This window comes from Rattus rattus, chromosome 2 (assembly GCF_011064425.1).
Source record: "Rattus rattus isolate New Zealand chromosome 2, Rrattus_CSIRO_v1, whole genome shotgun sequence".
Taxonomy (NCBI): domain Eukaryota; kingdom Metazoa; phylum Chordata; class Mammalia; order Rodentia; family Muridae; genus Rattus; species Rattus rattus.
The window spans coordinates 145221789-145237618 of NC_046155.1; the positions used below are offsets into that span (position 1 = coordinate 145221789).

The following is a 15830-nucleotide window of genomic DNA, read 5'->3' on the forward strand; positions in this document are numbered from 1 at the left end:
TGCAGAAACAGAGTTATGGGCAGTTGTGACCACCATCAGTAAAACCTTAATGAGGATAAAATTGGTCTCATCAATTTCCTGTCACCACTCAGCTTACAAGACTCAAACCCTGGGGTTTATGTAATACCCCTGTCCTGGTAAGGACAGTCTAGATGCCTGTTATCCTTGAAATCTTTGAGAAAAAATGCTAGACTTCACCAACATGGGAAGGCAATAGAGCAATGGGGCCTAGGTTTGTGGTAGCAGGTGATCCACTCAGTGACTGAGATAGTATGGGTTATGTCAGAGACCACTGTCTGTTTCTTTCCCTTTTTCTTTTTCTTTTTCTTTTTCTCTTTTCCTTACTACTCACTGGGACTATCACTTCCACACTAGATAATATTTGTTTTTGAAACTTAACCTCACAACTAGGTTCTAGCCAATGAGAATGGGGAAGGGGGTGTTGAAACTTCCTCTATTTAAAAAATTTACACTTTCCATTTTTTCTCCAATATGCTTGGGATATGATCATGAAGACTAGGGCATTGCAGCTACAGTGAGAACCTAAGATCAGAGGGAACACACACCAGCAACACTGCTTTTTCAGAACACCATTAGATATTACTGAGCATGTCCTCAGAATAATGGCTGTCTGTATAAATTTCTTTGCCGTAATCTGCATTTATATTCCACTGCTTACATAACTAGATTCGGCTCCTTCCAGTGTAGAACCCTACCCCAAATCCCTTTAAAGAAACATGATTTGCTGGCCTGAAGAATAGATCATTATTGTCTATTTGGTTTTACTCTTCTTTATAAATGACTTTTTTTACCCCTTGATTATTATGATATTCCATCTCCAAACAAGCCAAATAACAAAATCAAGTCATCAAAAATTCCATAAATTATACCTAATTTCTTAATTCAGCAATGCAACAGGGCTCTACTTCACATTAGCTACTCTGTATGTAGGCATTACATACAACACTTGCTCCATGAACATACTGTATTAATGAAATAATAGCCATTGTTGTGCACTGAATTCTTCTGTTACCCTAAAATGCATATGCTGAAGCTCTAACACACAATGGCATGGCTCCTGGAGTTAGAACTTTTATGGATATGTCATTATGTAACAAGTAAATAAGAACTGAGTGGCCATGATAAGATCCATGTTCTCCCTAATGTAAGAAGAAAGAAAACCTCTTTTGTGACATAGAGAAGGGAAGAGCCACATGAGCATTCAATACAGACTCCAGTGCTGAGATGATCTCAATACAGTATAGGCCATAGTGACACTGTAACTGTGGACTGGAGGAAAAGGAACATCTATCACTATTTGAACTACCCAGTGCATAACGTTCTGACGCTACTGGGTAAACAGATCAAGCACACCTGCCTTCTTTCAAGTCTTTCAGGACCACTTCAGGTATGTCCCCTAAGTAAACCTTTTCCTCTTTTCCTTCTTTCTCACAATCTTACAACCAAATGTTACCTTACAGTGGGAACCTAGCTGGCTTGTTGTTGTTGTAACAGGTGGTAGAATGGATACAGTCTTTTGCCAGTCTATTATTCTGAACTTCTTTTTCTTGCACATGGTAGTCCCTGGACCGTGCCCTGTTCTGAGATAACCAAATCGATGATAAACAGATAAACATCTAATGTGTGCTCAGGTAAATAGAGCATGTATTCTCAGACCTCATTAAATAAATTCCCTGAAGTAAAGAGCAAAAGTGTCCTTAGGATTTCAATCATCAAGACTGTCTTTATTCCCACATCTGGTAAAGGTCTACCATGTATGCTGTATGATGAATACATCTTTTAAAGCTTGGTATGTAAGAATAAAAATTATAGAGTGGGTGAGTGAAAAGAATATAGGTTTGGTCACTGAAGCTACAGTGGTTAAATTTGATCTGGAAGTTCAGTACTTTATTCAAGATGAGGCTTGAGATTAAGGGATAGCTCTCTTTTCTTTTCTGATTATTTTATATCTTAAAGAAACTGAGATATTAGAAAAATGCTAGAAATTACAGAGAAATACTAATATTTGAGCTGCTAATTAACTCATTTAAAACTATTCGTTCCAAATATGAATACAATAAAGGTGGATTTTACTACACTTAAGGACCAAAAATAGAGATGTGGCTCACAGAATAGATTTTGTGCTTGAACTTGAGTGTAGACCACGACTTCATAGCTTACCTAGTACGACTGTGAACAAGGTATCAGACCTCTTTATAATCCTTAGATTCTCCGATTCTGCTTGTTATTGGTATTTGGGGGCACAGAGGATGCAGGGCATAGGGAGAACTCTCTCATTCAACCTATGAACACAGCATTGGTACTGTCGATTAATGATGATTTTAGATAGGATCTTCTATAACCCAGGTTAACCTCAAACTCACTAGCCAAGGGCGACCTTGAATGCTTGATATTTCTGCCTCAGTCTTCTGGTTTCCAAGATTACAGACAGGAACCACAAAGCCAACACTAGGTTATTTACTTTTATTTTTTTAATAGGATTCTGTGTGTTATGTATCATGGTAACCTAACTGAAGAAAATCTATTTTATATGTGTGGATAAGAGTGAATGTCACAGGAGGCTACATAGCTGGCACAGAAGGTAAACATGCTAGTCAACAAGCCTCATGGCTTGAGTTCTATTCCTAGAAGTCAAATGATGAGGAAAGAGAACAAGACCCTCTATGCTTACCACATACATGCACACCCTTTACAAAATTAAAGGTTTAAAAATTTGTAAAATTGAGAATCTCTGTGCTAATTACCATCTATTACACTCACAAGCTTCTCTAATAAGGCTTGAGTAATGCAGTGATCTATGGGTATAGCAATAAGTCATTAAGAATCATTTTATTGCTGCATTTCTTTGATGAAGAGAAAGGAAAAGGATTTTAAGACATATAAGAGGTGGATAACTCCATGGGAATAATGTTTTTCAGACAGAACAGGGTGCAGTACATATAAAGTATGGAAACTCTGACATCATGCATAAGACTTGTACATATTCATTCATGTCAGACAAAATCTAGCACAGGGAAAAGCAAGTTGGCATAAAGTCCCATCTTGAACCAAGAAACTATTTATAATTGGTATCTATTGGGAGAGTGAAAATCACTTTTCTCAAATAGAATGATAGTGATTATATTAACCACACTTCATGGAAGACCCCATATTTAGGAGTAGCTGGCTAATATAAATTGGACTCAATGTTTGTACGTGGGTATGTTATATTTTGTCTGATTGATTTGGTTTGAGTTTTCTTTTGTTGAGTTAGAGAAAGAATGTGAAGTTTAGTAGGAAACATGAGAAAGAACTTGTGGGAGGAAAAAGAATATGATCTAAATATAGTGCATGAAAAAACACATGAGAAAAAATATTAAATGAGCAAGTTTCCCTTCTTACCTTATTTTAATGTGAGGTATTTTTTTGTAGTCCTATTGCAAGCATTTTACCAGTCTTAATAGATTTTTTAATATAAGCCATTCTCAAGGGAAAACCAACCAATAGAACTCAGGTATTCTGGATCCCAAGAGGTATATACTAGAAAAGTTCTGTCCTTTGTTGTTTTGATCTTTTAACAAATCATATGGGTTTCAAACATAAGGACTGTATCCACATCATGCCCTGTCATCCTTACCTCCTACAACTCCTCCCCTATCTTTTTCCTCCCTCCCACACTCATGATATCTTTTAATTTTTTATTGTTACATTCATATGTACACATGCATATACAGCCTAGTGATTTCATTCTCCCTTGCTTGTAAGTACATGTGTCTATGGCTGTCAGCATTGCTTGCCTTGATAACAGTGAATATGTGAGCAATGGGCAGGCATAGGGAACTACCCAGAGTCAAACAAATGAACAAAACAAATGAACAACAAACGAACAGACAACATTCAAAATTGACTTCCGAGGATGCCTTTTATCAAGTCACTTTCCATGTTAACATTAATATACACATGATTTTATCTAGAATTTTGGAACAAAAGTCCATAAAGAATCTACTGATTCCTCTGCAAGACTGATTAATGGATTACACTCTCAATGATTGTAGGGAGTTTGGAATGTTGTAAGTACAGAGCCAAATTACCTTGTGCCATTTTCAGCTCCCTAAGTAGCCACTTATCGCTTTGGTCTGTGTGTGAGATAATATCTTTGTGAATATTCTGTAAATCCATTGGAATATACATAAGACACCTATGTCCAACCAAGCAGAAGTTAAAAATTATATCAGATAGCATATGAGGCCTGCAGCAGAGATTTTTCCCTCCTCACTTTAATTCACATACCTAATGTTTCCACCAAAGCATTTGAAAAGTGCCTGGCATGACTTCCTTTGCTTTGTTAACTGTGTAAAACCTCATCAAACTCTTGCTATGTTGAAACATACTATTTGGTGTAACATGAATCTGTTACAGGCTATAGTTACTCATGTTTGACTCTAAAATAAGCTATCCTCTTATCTTCTTAGAAATGAAAGTTGTGATTTTTTTCACATGAACAACTTTTTGGATCTTGATATCTATTATTGTCCCCAAATACTACCTCTGAAGAGTCATTCACCATCTCTTGAGCCATCCTACTTGCAGAAGTGAGTACTCTTACTGCCATTTTCAATGGTCACCTTTGACACTTTCCTCTGAAAGAAGAAATTAATGAGGAATTCTAATGCCAAAAGGTCCCCCAGAACATGCTTGATGCAGCTATTTGAAATGAGTAAGAGGCCCTTCTATGTAAATATTTCATCACTCTAAAGTAAGCTCTGTGTAAATATTTCAAGCTCCCTGTCTGCAATATAATTGCATTTAAAATGGCAAACACATAGATCTACCTACCATTAAGTCTATACACATCAATCTTCCCCTACTTCTAGTGGATTACTGTCTGTCAGTCACTCCCAGATATTGTGCAGATATAGGATGTATTATGTGAGTCTTCACTGGGATTGGGGTCAGGAAATGGCAGGTGATAAACTATTCTACTAGTGCTCTATCTGTAACTCTGCTATTGTTACATTGCCAATTAAAGCTAGAGACATAGGCAGCAAAAAGAGGAATGAAAATATAAACCAAAGTGAAAATAAAAAACTCCATGAAATATTTTCCACAGTTAAAATGTGCTGTGCTTAGTGGTACAGCTCTGTCATCCCAAAACTCAGGAGACAGAGGGAAGAAAGATTGCAAGTTTGAGACTAGCCTGGGCTACATAGCAAGACAATATCTCAAAAAATGTATGCCCTCAGAATGTCTAGGTATTGAATTATTTATTATTCAGTGACAAAAAGTAGGAACCAATTTTATTTGTACTGGGGAAAGATGAAACAAGGGGCATTAAAGGTAAACAGAAGCAAGGACTGCTTGAGGAAAGATTTGGGACAGGATCTGAAATAATATAAAACCCATGCAGTAGGTTTTATTTATGTTCTTCACCCTAATGTCATTGCTATTGGCATCTTACTCTTTCCGGTCACAATTCTCCACAACCTAAAAGGAAGGACACAGCTACTTTCAGTAGCTTTCAGTTTTATTCCCCTTTTTATGTTTATTTCTTTAGTCCCTTGCCAAAAATAATTGTGATAGTTCTCTTCAAATATACAGCAAACAAGGACAAGACTCCAGAGGACGAAAGTTGCATCTTTTCTCATCACCTTAAAGCTATCTGATGCTGACTGCAGAAGTGACCTTTGCCAACAAGATAAGCATGTCACAAACCATGGAATATATACCATTATTATACTCTGGACTCATGGCTTAGACATTTACTCCTAAAATCCTGAGACCAACAAGAAGCGAGGTCATATACTGACCTTAAAACATCATCTGATAGTCCTGAAAAGGTGAATACAACATACTTTCCACTATTTCAGCCATTAAATGAAACCAACACATGAATACCATCTATAAAGCAAATATAAGAAGACACTGAAAGTCTAAGGAAGGCAGACTATTTAGGGAGTCTATCATAGCTTGATATTACTGAGACAAAATATACAGGAAAATCAAACTGAAAGGAAAGTGGGTTTATTTTGGCTCATAATGTCAAACATTTCAGTCTAGTGTCTGCAGGACTGTCACAATGGCTTTCAGTAAATACCCTGTAGGAGCAATCTGTGAGATACATACAATGGGTTTTAGAATCTGGGCCCTCATGATTATGAAACAAGCTCTGTTGTTTGCTAAACCATGCTCCAAGTCTCATCATTATTTTTCTATTAATAATGGTTACTAACCAAAAACAAACTATAAAAAGTAAGTGTGCTATTACTCCATGCATTACCTACTTATAACTGAAATAACGAAATGTTTAAAATTATTATAAAATTGGTTCTGTATTAGTGAATATTTTAATGATTAAAGCTATTTTGTAAGGAAAGAAATGCCTGAAAATTGGCATCTCTTGGAGAAAATAGAGAGATTTTTCTCCTCTGGCTCACTTTGGGTAAATTTGTCTTAAAATGTAAAGCGTGCTTATGAATCTCTGGCTTTGTGTATTTCTTTCTTACTTCAAATCTCGATTACCTGGTAGATATTTTTGTCTTCATATTTTTAAACACAGAATGCTGAAAAATTAATCATTCCTTATTCAATGAAATCATGTTCATATTTAAAAGAAAAGTTTACATTTTTCAATGTGAGAAGACTTTAAATGTTTTTAAGCAGTAGGTGGAGTTGGCTTGAGGAAGTCGGGTTAAAACTCAGTTAAAAGGACAACCCAATAATATGCGGAGTTGTACTTCCAAATCCTAAACCCAGTCTAGGAGCAAACACCTGTAGCGGAAGCACCCTAGAGGCTGAGGCAGAAGAATTAGGCTATATAGGGAGGAGTTGTTTCAAGAAAAGTAAACAGTAACAAACACAGTCTGTGATATCTGTAAGAAAAATGTTCAAGAGCACATGTCACAGTGATGGGTTCTTCTGTGACACTGCAAGAGAGGGTCTGGGAAAACCTTCTGGAGATGTTAAAGGACATTCTCTGTGATTAATGAGACTTCAGAAAGAAGTTGATATTTGACACTGGAATTTTATAGCCCGATTCCTCTAACTCTGGCAGACAAATAAAGTTCTTGCTCTTGTTTGGATGAGTCAGTTTCATGACAGAGTCTTTCAACCATTGCTGCTCACTGATTCTCTCTCTGAACCCACAAGCTGTGTTTCCCAGTGTCAATCAACTGCAGGACTTGACCTGAAAATCCTGTCATTGTCTCTCCCTCCTTCTTCTCTACCTTCTTTTTTTTGCTATGTTTTTCCTTCTTCTACCCCCTCCCTCTTCTCTAATCTCTCCCCTTTCTCTCTCAAGTTCCTCTTCTTTTCTATTCACATTCATCACCTTTTGGTTTTCCTCAGGTTTCTCTTTTGTCCAGGATTCCTTCCCTTCCACATGCTCCTCTTCCTTCTGCCCATTTTCTTCCTTTGTTTTTCTCTTTTTTTCTTCTTTCTCCTCAACTTCTTTGGAGGTATACTCTCTCGAATATATTGTGATGTAAGGTTAATACAGGAGATAAAAAGGGCCATGTCCCACTTTGTTCTCTCCTTTTAAATCCCCATTAACCCAGGATCTTTAAGTTTCACAAAACCCTTAAACTGATAAAAAGATTCTAATCTTAATCTAATCAGAAGACTGAATAACAATTGCCTTGGTTTTCAAAATGAATAATGCTTTAGTTTCTTTTTCCAATTCATCTTTTGTTTGCTGTGACTCCACAGCTTGTACTTGTATTAAAATTGTTGATAATAATTTAGTCTTTATGTAGCCTGTTGTCGTTTTAGTGTATGATCTCTTAAACATGGCAATAACTTTAGAAACAGAAGAAATTATAATAAATAACATGGATACTATGTATATGGAAATCTCAAAAATTACAATATATGGAATGAAGAACAAAATATAAATGTCTATTTCCTACCCTCAGAAACTCCTTCATGGAAAGCCCCCTCCATGCTCTGCCCACTGCTACTTAGTACTTAATACCTGGCAGCCACTAATCTGCTCTTAGTATATAGTTTATTGTCTCAGAAATCTTATGCAAATGCAATCATGCACTGAGCAGAATTTGAGATTTTGCTTTTCTCATTTAGCATATGTTGGTGATTTGTACAAGTTTGTTTCCTTTTGTTGGTGAGTGGTACCCTGTGGTTATAGACCTACCACTGTTCTTTTCAGACCCATTTATCCCATGAAGAATAACTATGTTGTTCCTATTTTTGGGTCTATTAAGAGAAGAATTTTCTCTATCTATTTGGGAAACATCCTTTATTTGTCTGGAACAAGTCCCCATGTGACTGGTTGCTGGATCACAAAATTCTTTGATTGCTTTATTGTTAAACAAACTAAGAACTCCTTTTCCAGAGAAGAGGTACCAATTCATACTCTTATCTACAATGTGAGAATGATAATGTTGCTCTAGATTTTCTTAGATATAGGTTTATTTTTATGACTTTTAAAATGTTTTTTAGTTCCAATAGCCAATGTAGTAACATCTTACCATGCCTTTCAAATGAAGTTCATACAACTAATGACATTTTTAATCAAGTGCTTCTGTGCTATCTACTTTTTACAAGCAAAGATTTTTCTCACTTTTGTCTATTTTAGAGTTGAAAATTTTATTATTGGTTTTAAAATTCTGTAAAATTCTAACTAGCCATATTTTATAATTTTTGCAGTGTATAGATTATTTTTCTGTATATTGTATACTAATAAATGAAAATATAAATCTTTTATTTTTAAAGAGAACAATGTTTATTAAATCTTGGACTGCCAGGTAGCTTGGGGTCTGGAGAGATGGCTTAGTGGCTAAGAGCACTGACTACTCTTTCAGAGGTCCTGAGTTCAATTCCCAGCAACTACTTGGTGGCTCACAGTGGGATCTGATATCTATTTCTGGTGTGTCTGAGGACAGCTGCAGTATATTCATGAACTTAAATCTTAGACTGGAAATCAGGGCAAGAACTCAAGTAAGACTGGAACCTGGAGTCCAAAACTGAAGCAGTGATCATGGGGGTTTGGAAGAATGCTGCTCACTGACTTTCTCCTCATTCCTTGTGGATCCTGCTTTTTTTTTTCTTTTTTTTTTCGGAGCTGGGGACCGAACCCAGGGCCTTGCGCTTGCTAGGCAAACGCTCTACCACTGAGCTAAATCCCCAACCCCTTCTGTGGAACCTGCTTTATAAAGAGTATTTTTAATTTATTTGTTCATTTGTTTTGAATATAATAAGACAAAACCAAAACTATCCCATCAAAATTGAACAAGACAAACCAATAGGAAGACATCACCAAGAGAAGGCCCAAGAATCAGAGACCTACTAATTAACACATTCAAGAGACCTGTACATTTAGTGAGTATTCTAAAACAAAATTAATAGTATATATGCAGAAGATCAGGTGCATCCATGTAAACCCTGTACTCCTGGGGTCCTCCTTCCCCTTTTACTAGGTCCCACACTCTTTCTGCTTCTTCTTCTGCAGGGTGCTCTGAGCTCTGAGGGGAAGAATTTGAAGGAATTTAGAGCTGTGTGTTCCAAGGACTGTCTCTCTCTCTCTCTCTCTCTCTCTCTCTCTCTCTCTCTCTCTCTCTCTCTCTCTCTCTGTCTCTCTATCTCTTACACACACACACACACACACACACACACACACACACACACACACACACACATGTTTGGCTATGTGTCTCTGTATTTGTTCCCATTTGTTACAAGAGGAATCCTCTTTAATGATAGCTGAACAGCACCAACCTCTGACTATACCATTAAGGGTTATTTGATTATTACTTTTTTTGTTTAGAACAGGAGTATTTGTTTTATCCTAGGTCTCTGGGCTATTTAGTCTGTGGTTTGGTCACCCTCGTAGTGTTGGATATGGGTTCCATTTAATTGAGTAGGCTTAGAATGAAATCAGACATTGGTTAGTTAACTCCACAAGCTTTGCACTACCTTTGCCCTAGCATACTTTTCAAGCAAGACAGATTGTAATTCAAAGTTACTGTGGTTGGATTTGTGTTTACATTTCTTTCTGGTAGCATGCAGAATACCCTCCCATCCCAAAGACATTAGAACGTGGGGGTTAAGGTTCTATGTAGACACCAGATCAACCTCTTCATGTTCACTTAGTTTTGTGGGTATTATCTCTAGCAATGGGGGCTTGTTTGTTGAGAGAAACCCATTGTCTTAACAACAGAATGAGTTGTTTGGGGATTTCCATGGGTCCCTTTTGGCCAATAACACAACAGGATGTAGTCAAGTCCTGGTCCTGGAAGTTTTGTTTGGTGACAAGAAATAGCCATTTGTGGCACTGTCTCCCTCATTATTGGGGGACTTATAAGGAAGAATCCATTGCACTATATTTCCTTACTACTTAAAATGACCTTGAGTTCTTGCTGTCACTCTCTGCATTCCCTCCTTCAACCCCATCTCCTCTCCCTATCCTCATTGGATCCTCTTTACTCACACACAAGTCCCCCCATAAAATCTACTCTAATTCCCCCTCGCAGAAGAAAAAAGGTAACTCTTAATGTTTTAAATTAAAACCAACTAAGAAATTTCTTTGAAGACAAGTTATAGTTCTAGTGTCACTATAAGAACTGTAGTTTTTCATAATTTGATAGAATGTCTACTTTTCTAAGAGATTCACAGACTATATTTTATTTTAAAATTTTCATCCATTTTCAATAAAAATTTGAAGATTTAGCATTATTCATCTTTACTGCCCCTGACTGTCCATTATATACTTTGTGGAAAGGATGTTTTGCATTATCATTTCAATATCATTAGACAGACATAGGCATAGTCCCTTGATCTTCCCTGAGACCTTCGTTGAAGCATGTATACAATTTTTGCTCTTTATATTCAGTGTTCACTATTGGCAATGTGAGATTCAGGATAATACCTTCCATCTCACTGTTGAGGATCCTTCTGTCACCACTAATACAACTTAGAAAAGTCTGTCTCCTTAGTTTCTGAAGGGAGTAAGGGAAATATGTCTTGTTTCCCCAGTTGGCATTTAGTTATATGTCTCAGGCATAGTTTCTATGTCTCTCAATGGCTATAAGTATTCTGGCTTCTTATCCAGCTTTGTCTAATATTATCCTGGTGGGCGTTCTGAGTTCCTCCTCACAGTCTGCTTGAGTTCATAGCCCAGATTTGCCATTCAAATGTTGTGGGAGTGTAGAGAAGTGACTTCTTTTCAGTGCCATTTGATTTCACGGAACAAATATGTTTCAATTATTTTATTCTGGTATTGGGCTGCCCCCTCAGGATCAAGTAAACCACACTTGCCTTTTTGTATTTGTGGGTCAGATATTAATGCAAGGAAAACTCAATAATCTCACTGAATTGCACTGAGGGTCTTGCTGTGTTTTGGATATAAGGTATCTACAGGTACTGGCAGATAAACTCTTGATCTTCAGGTCATCAGTCTTCAGTTTAGTTGGATTATATGGCTTTTGGCTTCATTAGAAGGCTATTCTACTGATGACTCAGCTCAATAGCCTAATGGAAAGTCTTGGAAAATGTTCAGGTTGGGACCTGGTTGGTCCCTGGTTTATGTCCTTGAAAATATTGGCTATTTTTGCTGTTGGCCTCTTCCTCAGATCAAGAAAGAAAACTTGTTTTACATTTAAGTAAGGAAGTAAAAATAGAAATGACATTACAAAAGTAAAATTTATGAATATCACACATTATCTAAATAATTTATCCAAGTAATAAAAATACATGCTAAAGCAGTAAACTTTTAGTCAAAAATAAAATGAAAACATATTATGTGCAGTGTGCTTACACTAAAATCCAAGTCCAATATCCACTATGAGATAGGATAAATGTAGACCAGAATCTACGGTAAAAATTAGGTAAGATGTGAAACCCTTCTGTGTAAATGATAGACAGCTGCTGAATGGTAAGCTGTGAAGAGCTAAGACTTTAGACATAGGTAACTCAAGAGTCTTCTAACCTCTGGGACTTTTCTCTGCCAGTATTTATTGCACTTGTTAGTTTCAGGAGCAGACAGGAGGAAAGGAACCAGAATACACCTCAGAAGAAGAGGCTGAGAAGGAGCCCTTCTAATTTGCTCTTTATGTTAGAGAACACATTGGATATATTTCTATCTAGGAGTGAAATTTCCCCAATTCTTATAGATTTTTTACTGAGATGAAAACATCCCAAAAGCAAAACAGTGTTTGACTGTCCACAGACCAGCAATCTCAATAAATTTATGAAACAGTAACTGCCAAATATAATGTATTTTATATTGAATCAAAAAAGGTAATGAAAACGTTGAAACGTTTTTCTATGTATGTGAGTACATGTGCATATATGACTAATTGTTCATGTATATGTAGACACGCAATCAAACAGAAGACTGACTAAAAATAAGTAAGAATAGAATAAGAGATCAAGGTGAAGTCTTAACTTGCCTTTGTTGGTTTTGATGAGGGAGGGGTCTCATAAAGCAATAAATAAAGACAGGCATTATGTGCAGAGACAGATAGGAAGGCAAGTTTACCCTCAGAGCCCCAGGCAGAAACCCAGTCCCACTGACAGTTTGTTATAGTTCTGTGAGTTTTATGTTACACGTCTGACCTTCAGACTGGAAAATAATGGATCTGTGTTGTTTTAAGCTACCAAAATTCTGGCAATATGTTACAACAGCCACAGAGAATGAACACACCATTACAGACAACATCAATAATGGAGGCTTGCAAATTCATCCCAAGTGTCAGGGGTAGATATGCTGTTAACAGGACAGAAGAGTACATCGAGATTTAGTGGCAGGCAGAAGTTTCTCAGAGTAGAAATGCACTAGCAAAGGGAGAAATGTAGCAAAGAGTACTATGCAAGAATAAGGCTAATATTTAAAATATCAGTAAATAGAAAAGCATTGGTGGGTTATGGCTGAAATCTCATCACTAAGCTGAGGCACATGGTCACCATGAGATAGAGGCCAGCCTGTACTTCATAATGGGTTAAATCACTGTAGTTATGTGTGGGGGGCCTATTTGATAACACACGTCTATAATACAATTATAGATATTTTCTTTCCTTTATGCTTTTTATTAAATGCTTTTGACAATGGTATATAGTATTCTAAAAGTAATGAAGTTCTTAGATTTACATTGCTTTATCGTTTTCACTGTAGAGAAGATTAACGTTTTACTTTATAATATCTCTGTATCTTTCATACATTATCTGTCTTTCATCTACCTATTATCTATTGTTCACTCAATAGATACCTGAAAGGGGGTAAGAAATGGTTTATTCTTCAGTCCTTACCTGAAAGGGAGTAAGAAATTATTCTTATTATCGAATAAAGTTGAGTGATCAGGGCCTGGGTACGCAAGGCTCATGTTTCGCCAGACAGCATGCTCCCATGAGAAAAATTATATGATGTTTCATATTTTCGGAGGCAAAAATTTAACCAACAACAAGGCAATTTTCAAATACATTGTATCATTTGAAACAACAAGCAGGTAGGTTATATAAAATTGGGTCAATTTCTGCAATAGATTTCAAAGCTGTCAGGTTTCTTTTAAACTTTTTATTGATTCTTTGTGAGTTTCAGATCTTTCACCTCAGTCCCACTCATCCTCCCATCTCTTCATATGGCCTTTTGTCTTTGCAACCTCCCCACCAAAATAAACATCCCCCACATGCAAACAAACAAAAACGAAAGCACAGAAAACACCTCATCATGGAAGCTGTAGTATGTTACTGTGTCCTTCAGTACATTCCTCTGGCCATACATGTTCACTTGCAAATATTCATCGCAATGAGTCATTGGTCTGGCTCAAGATCTCAGGCTTCTGTGACACCATTAATATTGGATTGTTACCAAGCTCCTCCGCAGGTTATTTTATTGTTGCCCTGTGTTATGGAGATCCTGCAGCTTTGGATCAACAAGACTGGCCCTCTCACAAATCCCAACCAGTTTATAGAGATTTTTGGGGTGGACCAACTCAAACTCCTGGATCTGGGCCTGGGTGGTGTCTGAGCTGGTCAGCAAGCAGGCTCTCCCTTATCCACACCACCAGGATGAGCTCTTCAATAGTACTCTGGTTTGGACATCCAATGCTACTATGTGCAGGATGCAGAGTTAGTTCTCTAGCTCTCAGGCCCTTGGGACCAGCTTTCCCAACTACCAGAACTGCTGGGTTGTGGGGCATGATCCCCATACCCATGCCACCTCATACAGATGGATGACCAGACAACTTTCCTGCATTTTCATTCTCTGGGCTAAGTCACCTGCACCCTAACCATTCAACAAGACCACCTCTACTATGTTGGCCAGGCAAGGTACAGAAGGTGCAGGGCCTACTCTCCAGAGTGCTACAGCTGGTTAGGGTTAGGGACAGCTCACCTGCTCTCTTAACCCCAGGGTCAGCTCAATTTTCCCAACTGTTTCAGGTGACAAGGACTGAGAGGTTGAAGGGCAACCCCATCCTCTACCTCATGACAGAGGAGTGACAAGGCCAGCTCTCTCTCCCTTACTTCCGTGGGGCCAGCTCACCCATGCTCCTGCCAGGAGGGCCAGCTCTACATTGCTGTCCAATCAAGGTGCAGAGCCAGCTCTCCTGAAAGCTGCTGCTGGTGAGAGTTTGGGATAGTTCTCTAGAGTGCTGCAGCCAGTGCGGGGCAGGACCAGTTGTGCACAGCTCCTGGATACCCACGTGGTCCCCAGCAGCTGCTCCAACCAAGGGCATTCCCATGTTCTCTAGTGGTAATATAAGCCACCCATTGACACTAACCTGTGCAGTACAGCCATGGAGCCAGACATAGCTCTTAGTGGCAGACTGGGCTGGAATCTTGCCATGGCCCCTGGTGGTATGGCTGGTCACACAATAGGCTATTCCTCTCTACCGTTGAGTCTCTAGTTCCATTTCTCTTCATGGAGATGGAACTGTTTCACTTATCATTCATCTGACTACCACATACTTGCACACTGTGGTGGCTTTTATTGCAGGCTGGACACATGGCTTACAGCCTGGGTGACATCTTCCCTCTGTGTAGTGGCAGGTGGGTGTCTATAGCACGCATGTGCTGTGCAGTGAAAAGCAGGTCTGTAGGTGACATGGCTGTCGGCCGGTCTCTGTATGCCTTCCTCCTCCTGTGCTACATTGCCTGGATATGATTTGATTTGATTTTTATGAGTCCGAGGCATAAAACAGCTTTGGCCACCAAACCAGGCATCAAGCTAGGATGACAAGGCACTGCCATCTGCACTGCCCCTGACTAATGTAAGAACACCACCACCAATGTGGCTCTTTGCTCATTGCCAGTGGGAGATGTTGGTATTTTTAGGTTTGTGCTGGAATAAACTAATGGCCCACTAAAACAATATATTCCTAAAGGTGTTACTTGGTTGTCACAAGGTCAGACAGAGAGGTGGGCAATAAATGACACAATGAAAGGAGGTAAGACAGCTCAAGATGATTCAGCTGTGTATCTGCAGCACTCTAATTACACAATCACAAAATTGTAATTAAACTGAGCACGGTTGTACATGACTTCAACCTCATACATGGAAGGCAGAGACAGGCAGATTTCTGTGAGTTAGAGGTTAACCTGAACTTCTAGAGAAACCCTGCCTTTCAACACATATACATGTGTGAGTGCACTCGAGCACATACACAAAACAAATATAAACAAAACCAACCAACCAAACAAACAAGCAAATTATACTCTCATCAATCAACCTAGCTTATAGAACCTGTAATATGGCTGTGTTTGGTTTGGTTTGTTTCCTCTGGGACCTTTAGTTCAATATGAAGGTAATGTAAGAGGTACAGATACAGAAAAGGGCCTAATTGAAAATGCACTTGCAAAGGAAAATTTCTTCACTTAATTAT

The 15830-nt window shown here is 38.1% G+C and overlaps 1 non-coding gene across 1 annotated transcript; it reads right to left on the reverse strand.

Annotated features, from left to right (window-relative positions):
• Positions 1-15125: 15125 nt before the first annotated feature.
• LOC116895015 lies at positions 15126-15265 on the reverse strand. Its single transcript, XR_004387202.1, has one exon. It is a non-coding gene; the product is annotated as a small nucleolar RNA SNORA48 (small nucleolar RNA).
• Between the last annotated feature and the right edge of the window lie 565 nt (positions 15266-15830).